This window comes from Ranitomeya imitator, chromosome 6, assembly GCF_032444005.1.
Source record: "Ranitomeya imitator isolate aRanImi1 chromosome 6, aRanImi1.pri, whole genome shotgun sequence".
NCBI lineage: Eukaryota > Metazoa > Chordata > Amphibia > Anura > Dendrobatidae > Ranitomeya > Ranitomeya imitator.
This window is the reverse complement of record NC_091287.1, coordinates 491,408,263-491,421,923: the sequence shown is the minus strand read 5'-3', so window position 1 is coordinate 491,421,923 and position 13,661 is coordinate 491,408,263. Positions and strand designations below refer to the sequence as shown.

The 13,661-nt window shown below is 43.6% G+C and overlaps 1 protein-coding gene across 1 annotated transcript in view; it reads right to left on the bottom strand.

Moving 5' to 3' along the window:
* The window catches only part of VPS13B (vacuolar protein sorting 13 homolog B), a 1,386,889-nt gene that overhangs the window by 224,641 nt on the left and 1,148,587 nt on the right, over positions 1–13,661 (bottom strand). The gene's annotated exons all lie outside the window — the stretch shown is intronic.

The following is a 13,661-nucleotide window of genomic DNA, read 5'->3' as shown; positions in this document are numbered from 1 at the left end:
AGCAGTGTCTTACTTCCTGGAACAACACTCTACTGGTGATAGACAACACGATTCTTTTGTCGTGGATCTTCTGCATTTCATCCTTGATAAGAACTATTTTGTCTTCGATCGAGTATTTTTCAGGCAGGTATCCGGTACTGCGATGGGTGCACGCTGTGCACCCTCGTATGCCAATCTATTTTTAGGGTGGTGGGAGTTGACCCATGTGCTTGTTCTATCTGAATTCCAAATATGTGTCTACAAATGGTTGCGTTATATTGACAATGTCCTCCTCCTCTGGACTGGGCCTCTTGATTAACCCTCCGTCACATACAACTGATCTGACAGGCGCTTCTCTTTTACTTTCATTTCTCCTTCCTCACCAGATTGTGAGGAAACCCCCTCCCTCCAGGTAGTCTCCTGTCTCTTGAAGGTCTGTGAAACCTGATATCACAGTTGGATTTCAGAGCTTCAGGGGAGAGGATATAGCTGCACAGATCTCTCAGGCTCATTGTATGTGAATACGTCACATTCAGTAAGGTTGGTATTTTATGTTTTTATTCATCACAATAGTTTATTTAGCTTGTTTTATGAATGTATAGCACAAAATGTGAGGATATTTCATAGAAATAAGGGAGATTTTATAAAAGAAAGTGTGCTGCTCAGGCATATACAGTAGTTCCCTAACATATTCCTTCTCTTGCTTCAGATTATCTGCTGAAATGGAGAGGAAAATGTACAATTTATCCAAACAACTTGATGTTGAGGAAGTAACAAACATGCTGTTAGATGATAGATTCCATAATGGAAAGGCTTTAGTTTCCTATGTACCACATGCCAAAAAAATCGTGCTTCTTCTATCAACACTTCATGATGATGCTGCCATCGATCCTGGGACTGGGGCAGAAAAAAACCCGGAGATAATTACATTTTACAATGCCACCAAAGGGGGTGTGGATACAGCAGATCAGATGTGCTCCACTTTCAACGTCAGCAGAAACCTCAAACGCTGGCCAATGGTCATATTTTTTGCTATGTTGAATTTGGGTGGTATAAATTCACAAGTAATTTATCTTGAAAACAAGCTTGAACCACTCCGTAGACGATTGTATCTGAAAAAATTGGCCCATGAACTAGTACTTGGAGAGCTACGCAGGAGAAGCGTGAAAACAATCGGTATCCCCTCTCGCCTTCAAGTTCAGCTCAAAAGGTTCCGCCCAGAAGATGATGGTGAAAAGTCACCATCTGCACCACCTCACAAAAGAAGGAGATGCACCACCTGCCAAACGGAAAGCGGAACCAGAAGGCTTTCAAATTATGAATGTCTCAAATGTCATAAAGCAATTTGCCTGACACATGCAAAAATGGTGTGTAATTCTTGCTATTTGCTCTGCAAGTGTGACTTTTCTGGGGAAACCTCAGCATCTACTTCTGATTGAATATGTTTTTAATAGTACTTAAGGTACCTTAAAATTAAGTTTGTGTTCAAAAATTTTCTTTGTACATTTTTTTGAGAGAGTCGAACTGGGGACTATTTGGCGGGAGTTTTGAAAAGTTTGTATTTCATAGTTATTAGTTTTATGTTAAGTAAATGTTTTTTTTTGCAACTGATTATGTGTAGTCTCTTTTATTACATCCCTATGAAGGTCACTGATCACTTTTAGAGCACTGAAATTGCAAACATTAGATATTATAGGTATTTTTCCAGCAGGCGCCTGACAAGCACACAGTGGCGTAGGAAGGGGGTGCGGGGGGGGGCGGTCCGCCCCGGGCGGCACAATGCTGGGGGCGGCCGGCGCTGCAGGAGAAGAAGATTAAAAAAAAAAAAAAAAGACGCCCCTTTAAATCTTCGGGCGGCGCCGTCCGCCGCCACGACCAGGGCCAGCTCCCCCCACCCCCGCCCCCGCTCTAATACTCACCTCTCCTGGTTCCTGCGGCTTCAGCGTCCTCTGACTCTGCGACGTCTCAGAGCAGAGGGCGCGATGACGTCACTACTGTGCGCGCCGCTCTGCCTCTCTGTCCTGAGCGTCGCAGAGCCGGAGAGACGCTGACTGCACCGGACCTGCGCTGGGAACGGGAGAGGTGAGGATTTTACTTTTTTTTTTTTTTTCTTTATGTCTGACTGTCTGGGGCTGGGGCAATGCTGGAGACCATGGGGCAGATTGCTGGACACACTGGGGCAGTACTGGAGACCATGGGGCAGAATGCTGGACACACTGGGGCAATACAGGAGACCATGGGGCAGATTGCTGGACACACTGGGGCAATACAGGAGACTATGGGGCAGATTGCTGGACACACTGGGGCAATACAGGAGACCATGGGGCAGATTGCTGGACACACTGGGGCAATACAGGAGACCATGGGGCAGATTGCTGGACACACTGGGGCAATACAGGAGACTATGGGGCAGATTGCTGGACACACTGGGGCAATACTGGAGACCATGGGGCAGAATGCTGGACACACTGGGGCAATACTGGAGACCATGGGGCAGAATGCTGGACACACTGGGGCAATACTGGAGACCATGGGGCAGAATGCTGGACACACTGGGGCAATACTGGAGACCATGGGGCAGAATGCTGGACACACTGGGGCAGTACAGGAGACTATGGGGCAGAATGCTGGACACACTGAATACTGGAGACCATGGGGCAGATCTCAGGACACATTGAGGCAATGCTGGAGACCCTGGGGCAGACTTCTGGACATACTGGGGCAATACTGGAGACCATGGGGCAGATTGCTGGACACACCGGGGCAATACTGGAGACCATGGGGCAGAATGCTGGACACACTGGGGCAATACAGGAGACCATGGGGCAGATTGCTGGACACACTGGGGCAATACTGGAGACCATGGGGCAGAATGCTGGACACACTGGGGCAGTACAGGAGACTATGGGGCAGAATGCTGGACACACTGAATACTGGAGACCATGGGGCAGATTTCAGGACACATTGAGGCAATGCTGGAGACCCTGGGGCAGACTTCTGGACATACTGGGGCAATACTGGAGACCATGGGGCAGATTGCTGGACACACCGGGGCAATACTGGAGACCATGGGGCAGAATGCTGGACACACTGGGGCAATACAGGAGACCATGGGGCAGATTGCTGGACACACTGGGGCAATACTGGAGACCCTGGGGCAGATTGCTGGACACACTGGGGCAATACTGGAGACCCTGGGGCAGATTTCTGGACACATTGAGGCAATGCTGGAGACCCTGGGGCAGACTTCTGGACACACTGGGGCAATGCTGGACACTGGGGCAGATTGCTGGACACACTGGGGGTAATATACTGGACACACTGGGGCAATGCTGGACACTGGGGGTAATATGCTGGACATACTGGGGCAGACTGCTGGACACACTGGGGAAAGGCTGGACACTGGGGCAGATTGCTGGACACACTGAGGGCAGATTGCTGGACACACTGGGGGTAATATGCTGGACATACTGGGGCAGATTGCTGGACACACTGGGGGTAATATGCTGGACACACTGGGGCAGATTGCTGGACAACATGGGGGTAATATGCTGGACACACTGGGGCAGATTGCTGGACAACATGGGGGTAATATGCTGGACACACTGGGGGCAGGACTTGAGGCATGGGCAGAATGTATATACGGGGCATGATTGGAGACACGGGGCAGGATTGGATCATGGGGCAGGACGGATACGATGGAGGCTGGTGGGGCAGGATGGGGAGATCATATGGGGTAGAATGGATACTCATGAGGGCAGGATACGACAACATATGGCTGGAGCCAGGAATGAGATAAACGGGGCCAGGGTGGGGAATATTATTACCATAGGGGATAATTAAGGGATATTGTTACTGCAGTGATGTATTTATTTTATTTTTTGAGTATACTGTTTTAAATGGGGGGGCGGTCCTGTTACTGTGCAGAGTGACACTATATCACCTTTTTTTCTTCATGTGGTGTAATGTAGAAGTTGTGAAAAATTAAGTAATGTGTTCTGCAAGCGGAGCTCGAGATAACTGTGTTATTTCCTGCAGAAACGAGTCCTGGCTGGAAGGAATGATGGCGGTCTGTGCTGGATAAAAGATGAAGGACTTCACCTAGAGACGTCACTGGTGAGTCAGTGTTACCTATACACTGACACTATACACTGTATACTATATAGAGGTCCTGTGTATAATGTCACCAGTGATCTCTGTATTACCTCTACACAGACACTGCATACTAAGTACAGATCTCCTGTGAATACTGGCACTTATGGTGATAGTATTGTGGTTTTTTTTTTATTACTGATCAGTATTGTAGTATTCAGTCACTATGTGGTGGTAATATGTGGTCTGGAAATGGTGCGGTGGTATTTGTCCCTTGTATGTAGGAAAAAGCTAACATATTAAACACCTTCTTCTCCACGGTATTCACGGTGGAAAATGAAATGCTAGGTGAAATCCCAAGAAACAATGAAAACCCTATATTAAGGGTCACCAATCTAACCCAAGAAGAGGTGCGAAACCGGCTAAATAAGATTAAAATAGATAAATCTCCGGGTCCGGATGGCATACACCCACGAGTACTAAGAGAACTAAGTAATGTAATAGATAAACCATTATTTCTTATTTTTAGTGACTCTATAGCGACAGGGTCTGTTCCGCAGGACTGGTGCATAGCAAATGTGGTGCCAATATTCAAAAAGGGCTCTAAAAGTGAACCTGGAAATTATAGGCCAGTAAGTCTAACCTCTATTGTTGGTAAAATATTTGAAGGGTTTCTGAGGGATGTTATTCTGGATTATCTCAATGAGAATAACTGTTTAACTCCATATCAGCATGGGTTTATGAGAAATCGCTCCTGTCAAACCAATGTAATCAGTTTTTATGAAGAGGTAAGCTATAGACTGGACCACGGTGAGTCATTGGACGTGGTATATCTCGATTTTTCCAAAGCGTTTGATACCGTGCCGCACAAGAGGTTGGTACACAAAATGAGAATGCTTGGTCTGGGGGAAAATGTGTGTAAATGGGTTAGTAACTGGCTTAGTGATAGAAAGCAGAGGGTGGTTATAAATGGTATAGTCTCTAACTGGGTCGCTGTGACCAGTGGGGTACCGCAGGGGTCAGTATTGGGACCTGTTCTCTTCAACATATTCATTAATGATCTGGTAGAAGGTTTACACAGTAAAATATCGATATTTGCAGATGATACAAAACTATGTAAAGCAGTTAATACAAGAGAAGATAGTATTCTGCTACAGATGGATCTGGATAAGTTGGAAACTTGGGCTGAAAGGTGGCAGATGAGGTTTAACAATGATAAATGTAAGGTTATACACATGGGAAGAGGGAATCAATATCACCATTACACACTGAACGGGAAACCACTGGGTAAATCTGACAGGGAGAAGGACTTGGGGATCCTAGTTAATGATAAACTTACCTGGAGCAGCCAGTGCCAGGCAGCAGCTGCCAAGGCAAACAGGATCATGGGGTGCATTAAAAGAGGTCTGGATACACATGATGAGAGCATTATACTGCCTCTGTACAAATCCCTAGTTAGACCGCACATGGAGTACTGTGTCCAGTTTTGGGCACCGGTGCTCAGGAAGGATATAATGGAACTAGAGAGAGTACAAAGGAGGGCAACAAAATTAATAAAGGGGATGGGAGAACTACAATACCCAGATAGATTAGCGAAATTAGGATTATTTAGTCTAGAAAAAAGACGACTGAGGGGCGATCTAATAACCATGTATAAGTATATAAGGGGACAATACAAATATCTCGCTGAGGATCTGTTTATACCAAGGAAGGTGACGGGCACAAGGGGGCATTCTTTGCGTCTGGAGGAGAGAAGGTTTTTCCACCAACATAGAAGAGGATTCTTTACTGTTAGGGCAGTGAGAATCTGGAATTGCTTGCCTGAGGAGGTGGTGATGGCGAACTCAGTCGAGGGGTTCAAGAGAGGCCTGGATGTCTTCCTGGAGCAGAACAATATTGTATCATACAATTATTAGGTTCTGTAGAAGGACGTAGATCTGGGTATTTATTATGATGGAATATAGGCTGAACTGGATGGACAAATGTCTTTTTTCGGCCTTACTAACTATGTTACTATGTTACTATGTGGCCTGGTCATGGTGTGGTGGTATTAAGTCACAGGTGTGGCATGTGGGGGTGACACCATTAGGCCCAGTTTAAGTTCTACAAAACAGGAAAACCATTTTTGGTAACCTTTGTGTGTATTGAGCTGGGGGGGGGGGGGATAGGGGGGGCGCCAAACTCGGGAACAGCCTCGGGCGGCAAAAGCTCTAGCTACGCCTCTGCAGGCACATTGTATGTGAACTCGTTAGTCCGAATATTGTATGTGACGGAGGGTTAATGTAAAACGTCTATCGAGGGTCTAAATAACAACTTGTTGAATATTCATCTTACAGCCAACTTCTCTGGTATGGTCGCGGAATTCTTGGATCTTCATCTTACTATTGAGGACTCACATGTGATGACGACTCTCTACCGTAAGCCGACTTCAACTAACAGTATTCTGCACTACTCGAGCTTTCACCCTGAACACCTGAGAAATGGCATCTCAAAGGGACAGTTTTTTCGTCTAAAAAGAAACTGTTCTAATCAACAGGATTTCTTGACACAACCGAAAGATTTGACTGACGGGTTCAGAGATAGAGGATACCCGAAAAAAGGTAATCTCAAAAGCCTTTGTTGCAGCTAGGGACTCTGACCGTTTAGGCTAGGTTCACATTGCATTATGTGAACCCGTTAAATGGACTACGTTACACCGCGGCATAACGCGGTGTAACGTAGTCCGTTAACACCGCCATTGCTTGTAATGGCGAACGCATCGCTAGTGCACGCCCACATTGGGCGTGCGCTAGCGATGTACCATCATTTGAGTGACGAACCTCGAATGCTGCTTGCAGCGCTCGTGGTCCGTTCCTCGCTAGCGCAGATCGGGCATCTGCGCTAGCGGGATCGCCAAACGCGATCCTTTTTGGGACATTGCGTTAGCGCAGTCCATAGCGCTATGCGCTAAGCGGACTGCCCTAACGCAATGTGAACCTAGCTAAGAGCTTTTGAACCCACAGTCATGTAATAGGGCTAGACCTTTGGGTTTGATTACTGCCTATAACAATCAGTGGCAAGATGTATTGGGCATTTTATCCAAATATTGGGGGATATTGGTAAACGAACCTAAATTGGTACCCCATATAGCCCCCACACCCACCCTCATTGCTAGGAAGACCCAGTCCCTTAAGGACTCTCTTTGTCACAGTCACTTTACAAGGCCTACACAAAGCTTAAACAGAGGCATGAGACTTAGTGGTACTTTTGCGTGCGGCAGATGCAATATCTGCCTTCTGACTATTGGCAGTGAAGGGGTGTCCCTTCCCACTTTGACCTCAACAATTTTTTCTAAAACATTTTTCAACTGCAGGTCTAAAAATGTGGTGTATGGTTTGATTTGTAAATGCCCTAAGATCTATGTAGGGCAAACTACACAGGAACTAAGGCGGAGAATACAACAACACCTCTCCAATATTATTTATTATTATTTATTTATATAGAACCATTAATTCCATGGTGCTGTACATGAGAAGGGATTACATCAAATACAAATATCACTTACAGTAAACAAACTAACAATGACAGACTGGTACAGAGGGAAGAGGACCCTGCCCTTGCGGGCTTACATTCTACAGGATTATGGGGAAGGAGGCAGTAGGTCGAGGGTTGCAGTAGCTCCAATGGTGTTGAGCTGGCTGTGGGGTCTTTACAGGCTGTAAGCTTCCTTGAAGAGGTGGGTATTCAGGTTTCTTTTGAAGGATCCAAAAGTAGTGGCTAACCGGATGTGTTGGGGCACTGAATTCCAGAGGATGGGTGATATTCGGGAGAAGTCTTGGAGGCGATTGAGGAGCGAATAAGCGTGGAGGAGAGGAGGAGGTCTTGTGAGGATCGGAGATTACGTGAGGGAAGATATTGAGAGATTAGTGTGGAAATATACAGAGGAGAAAGGTTATGGATGGCTTTGTAGGCCAGTGTTAGTAATTTAAACTGGATATGCTGGGAAATTGGGAGCCAGTGAAGGAATTTGCAAAGAGGTGAAGTAGGAGTGTAGCGAGGAGAGAGATTAATTAGTCGGGCAGCAGAGTTAAGGATGGACTGGAGGGGTGTGAGAGTGTTAGAAGGTAGGCCACAGAGGAGTATGTTACAGTAGTCGAGGCGGGAGATGATTAGGGCATGCACGAGCATTTTGGTAGAGTGTGGGTTGAGGAAAGGATGGATTCTGGAAATATTTTTGAGCTGAAGGCGACAAGAGGTGGCGAGAGCTTGGATGTGCAGTTTGAAGGACAGGGCAGAGTCAAGGGTTACTCCGATGCAGCGGATTTTGGGGACAGGGGAAAGTGTTATTTCATTTATTTTGATAGATAGATCAGGTAGGGAAGATATGCGTGATGGAGGAAAGATAATGAGTTTAGATTTGTCCAATATCAATACAGCAAAAACGGATTTGGCTAAGGGGAAAACCCTGACTCCAGTGGCAACACACTTCTTACAAGCACATAATGGCAACAGCACTGGAGGCCATCCAGACTAATATTAGAGGAGGCAACACTACTTTGGAATTACTTCGATGTGAATCCAAGTGGATTTTTGATCTGAATAGCCTCTCTCCGATCGGACTCAATGAAGATTTGCTTTTAACCGTTTTTTATAAGCAATTGTCATTTTCCGAGGACAATGTTTTCATTTTTTCTTTTCTTATTTTCCGCTTCCAGGCTTGTGGAACTCTTATTCAATCAACTCATCATCAGGATTGATCAATTCTGAAACACTCCTCAAAGTTTTTGACTCTTTGGACTTGAGGCTACTAACATTGTTGGAACCTTTTTTTGTAATATCGCCACAATTTGTGCATTATTGCTGTCTATTGTTGGTAGGCACGTATATAAGTACTTCTGAAGTACTATGTGATGGGTAAGCCTGTGGAGACTCCTTTTAGGGCCTTTTGTTTGTCCTTACTCCTATTTTTATTTCAATTTTCTCTTTCTCCTAATACACTCCCCTCCCTTTCCTCCGTTTATAGCGTCCTGTTCTTCTTCAGGTCCCCACTTCAGGAAATACATTGGATGTTATTTTGAACATATTTCACATAAGCTCCTCCTGCTTCGTGATGGACAGGGATACAGAAATTGGTTCTTGGGAGCATGTGGAGATCAATGTGTTTGAGAATTACATTATTATCCCCAGCACAAATACAGATCATGTTTGAAGTGATTTGCTAATGGGATTTAATCAGTTACTAAATTAACACCATACATGGTTCTATTATGACTGTATGTTATGAAATTAATAAATTAAATGTCTCTTGAACTATTGGTCTATAAGTTTTTTACACTTTATGTATTAAGATCTGTAACTCTGTTCCGGGGGACTTTGTGGAGATTTATATCTCTGAGGAACATAACTTTTTTTTTTCTGTGTCCAATTATTGTGTTTTTGGTCCATAACAACTTCTGGTTATCACATTTTCCCCCTTTTGTGCTATTGAATGTCCCTTATTTCCACATAGTGATTTTACTGTGGAGATCTGGGGGAGCACCCTGGGATATGAATGTTTTGTGTGATGTTTGATTCCAATATTTATCCTTGCCAATATTTATCCTTGCCAGGGTGTGCACTCTTTGCTGATAGGTTATTTCTGGCAGGTATGGCACACACCGGCATTTTTCTTTACAATTATTCATTGGTGAAAGGCATTTGCCAAAATATGAGGGTTGTTGAACTTATAGTTTGGCACTTTGGGGAGGGAGGATAAATAAGGTCCTCTTTTTACGTATTGGATTGTTCCCAACTGTTAATTATTAATTCTGGCTTTACGTTCTGGACAACTTGTTCGTATAGTAAATTAGTTGAATGGATACACTTTTGGACCACGAAAAACGGATTTTGTGGACATCTCTTGAGTAATTGATGGTATTTAGCTTTGGCTATTATGATGAACTTAGTGGATATGGCACTTGAATGTATCTCTCTTCTTTATATCCACATGTTTAGAATGCCTGTATAAACATTCGATTGACAGGCTATGTGCGTTGATATGTGGTTTCAATATTAATGGCCTACTTTATTTTTTGTGGACTTTAGTGGTTTAATTTTAAGGATCACCTTTTTTGACATTTGCTTAGGATTTTTGAGGGTACTTTATGTTCACCATTCTTCTCTGTGGCGATTACGATTCTCTCTTTATGTAGCGCTAGCGCATGGTTATCGTTTAGATGTGAATATTGGGGTGGAGCATTAATCGTGCGCATATATTGCTTACCCTGTTAGGCAAATAGTGCCGTCTGACTTGCTAGTATTTATCTTTTATATTGATGAGTTAGCTTACATGTTGAGTGGAATAGTGGCCATATATTCATCATTACAATGGCTCTTTTCCTGTATAAGCTTAAAGATATCATGTGTTGCTAGGAAACATGCTTATACTCGTATTTCCGTTTCCCACCATAGTATAACGCTATGAGGTTTCCATGGTGGCGGTAGCTCTTACCACGCATACGCGATCTAAAACGTCTCTCTATGCGCATGCGCAGTTATATGCTTGCAATCCAATACATGTCTATCATTGGTGACGCACACACACGCAGTCTGTCGGTGTCCCGGAAGCTTGTATTATCAGTATTATTGGCCTACCAGGTAAAATTACCGTAGCTGTGCTCTATTATGTTAAATTACAGTGTATATTTAAAAGATATCCAACAGACTAAGCCTTCAGCCCCTGACGAAGTTACCTAGCGGTGGCGACACGCGTCGGGCTTCTCCACAGGCTCCCCCACCATATGGCCGTCTAGGTATTGCTCTGCCGCGTCTTTCTTGCTGATTGCTAGCTTCTTTTACATTCAGGCACCCTATCCGCTTATCTCTTGTGGGCTATGGCTCTATTCAGCTTGTCATGCTCTACTGTAGATTTGGGTTATCTTTATTAGTGAAGCTTCTATTATTTATTGGCCCGATAATGAGCACCTATATATTGTTTTTGGCTTTTTTATATTCTATTCTTTTGTATGTACATGTTCTCAATTATTGGATATCATTAGGCATTGCTAACCCTTGTGTTTACTATCAGTATTTATTTGTGCTATATTACTGATGTACAAGTGTTCTATTTATGTGACAACGTACCATTCACAAGGTATATAGTTATCTGGGTTAACATGTATGCACATTATTTTTAGCCATTCATGCGCCTTGATACTCTGGCATATGGAAGGAGGGTCTTTGGCTTTATTATGAGCCATTTGAGTTGTCAATATGTCATGTTAGTGACTTTTTAAATGTTTTTATGGCATTGGTCTGTTTTGTATTCAAATAATAATAAAAATTTTCTATTTGTTTGTGATGATCCCTGGTATTGGTCTGCAGCTTTCTTTCTCTTGTTAATATTTGCCTTTGGAAATATCACATACATCTGGAGGAAGTGAGAGATGCTGTCTGGTTGTAGGGGGTTTACATAGAAGGACTGTGTACTCCTGTAGTAGCTTGACAAGGACCCAGAGTCATAACAGGGGTAGAAACGTTGCTGTTTTTGTGATGCCATAACAAAGCAAGTTGATGATCATCGGATGCTGAAGCCAATATCTCTTACTTGAATCCCTTTCAATGAAATCTGGAGAACAAATGTCTGCGCTCACATAAATAACACTGCACACATGTAAATCTAACTGCACAATGAGAAACTATCATCCAATAAAAGCTCACACATAGCCTTTGTTTGGTGAGGAAGAAGGGCTTTGGGTGTAACTACTAAAAATACATTTATCATCTTCCTACAACTGACCATACTTGTCTTCTGAATCTTACATTTTCCTTGGGTCATACCCTTAGCAATAAAAATGCAGCAACAAAATTATTTCAGGAAGGATCCCTTCACCGCAATGGGTCAAAGAAATAAGTAGCGAGGCAGCAGACTGCAGTGTGTAATAACATGGGTAACAATGGACTGACTGATGATGGCCGCATCGGAGGGTTCCAGAATGAAGCACCTGTTACGAGATCAAGGATGAAACTCATGAAACCTCACAGTGTAAATATAGAAAGGCACACACAGCTGGACGGTTCTGCAATAAGCCGCGTATTCCCTGAAGGGGGTCACTGTTTTTGTTATTCCTTTATTAATAACCTTCCTTCTATCGTGAACTTCTTCAGATTGCGGTTCTCGCAGGGTGGGCTTGCCTTGGAGAGAACATGGCTTTCCTTCCAGTAACAACTACCGTATTACTAGATGTATACTGAAGACAGGAAGTGTGTGCGTTTCATCTCATTCATACAGGGCCACCTAAGTGAAGACGTGGACACAAAACACAATATAATCTTGTAGGAGGTGGAGAACGCCAGTTCATGCTGAGATTATAAGCCCAGCTTCCTGAGGATGAATAAACTGCTTGCTTGTCGAGTGTTTCTACTCTCTTTTTTTTGTTCTGTGGCCAGCTCCCTCCGAACACAAATCTTCCATGTATTCAGCTGAAGAAAAACAATACGTGCATGCCTTAAGACAAGAGAAATCTTGGCACGGGAAACAGTAAACTGGTCCCAGGCTTTTTCGTCTAACACTGATCTGTAACAGTCCAGCTGAAGGTAATTCGGAGCTGACAAAAGTCACATGTCAAAAACTATTTCTCAAACTTTTTTTTTACATACTAAGCTCAATAGAGATACATAAAGACAAATCCATCTCCAAGGTAAAGAAAAGAAATGGCTTCCTGCTTTCCTTGGAAAGGAGATGTAGAAAGAGATCTCCCCTATTCCACGTTGCTTACTTTATGTTCTGGTCAATGCAGGTTCCTTTGTTAGGTGCACCTGCCAAGTTCAGCTTGGAAACAACTCATAGTAAAAGCACAAGAGCCTTCCAGGTCTTACATTCAACTTCCTCCTGAAAAGGCTAAGATGGTATCTTAACAATTTAGGGAAAAAGTGATTCTTGATCGGCGCTGATGCAATTTGTTAAATCAATCCATTACACTTCTGATGAAGATCCAAAAAACATGGAGACATGGAGAGTAGTGTGCGTTATTTCTTATTCTTTTTAGTAGCATTTCTCTACAGAACACGGCACATGTGCATTTCTCACTTCACACGATTGGAGTAGGTTATATCTACGCTTACAATTGCACTGAGGGAAAGCAGTGATGACAGCCTTTGGTTTAGAAGACATGAATCTAATGCAGCAGAGGCGTACTCGCAAAATCGCACTCTTTGACCTGTGTCGAATTGAATTCACCTTCCAGTATGTCATAGCAGGGGAAACTCTGTCCACAACTTTCTTACTGTGTAAGAAGATCAAAAAGGTATAGCACCATGGATTTTACATGTGAATTATAATGTTTTGGTACAAGGGGGCGGTGGGTTTCTTTTTTTGTTTTTTCTTTTTGGAGGGGGAAGACACCACTGCAGTTTTTGATGTATTTTTTGGCAAAAGCCAGAAGTAGGTTCATGATGATAAAGAAAAAATGTCAGATGATGTAGAGGGATTCCAACTACACACTGATGTGTGATGGGTGCTAGCCAACTAATTGTCGGTAGAAGAGGTCAATTGGGCATGTCCAAATTAAGGCTGCCGATTGTATTGTTCTCTCAGAGATAAACCACCAGTAGAGATGTCTGTTGGCGGCTTT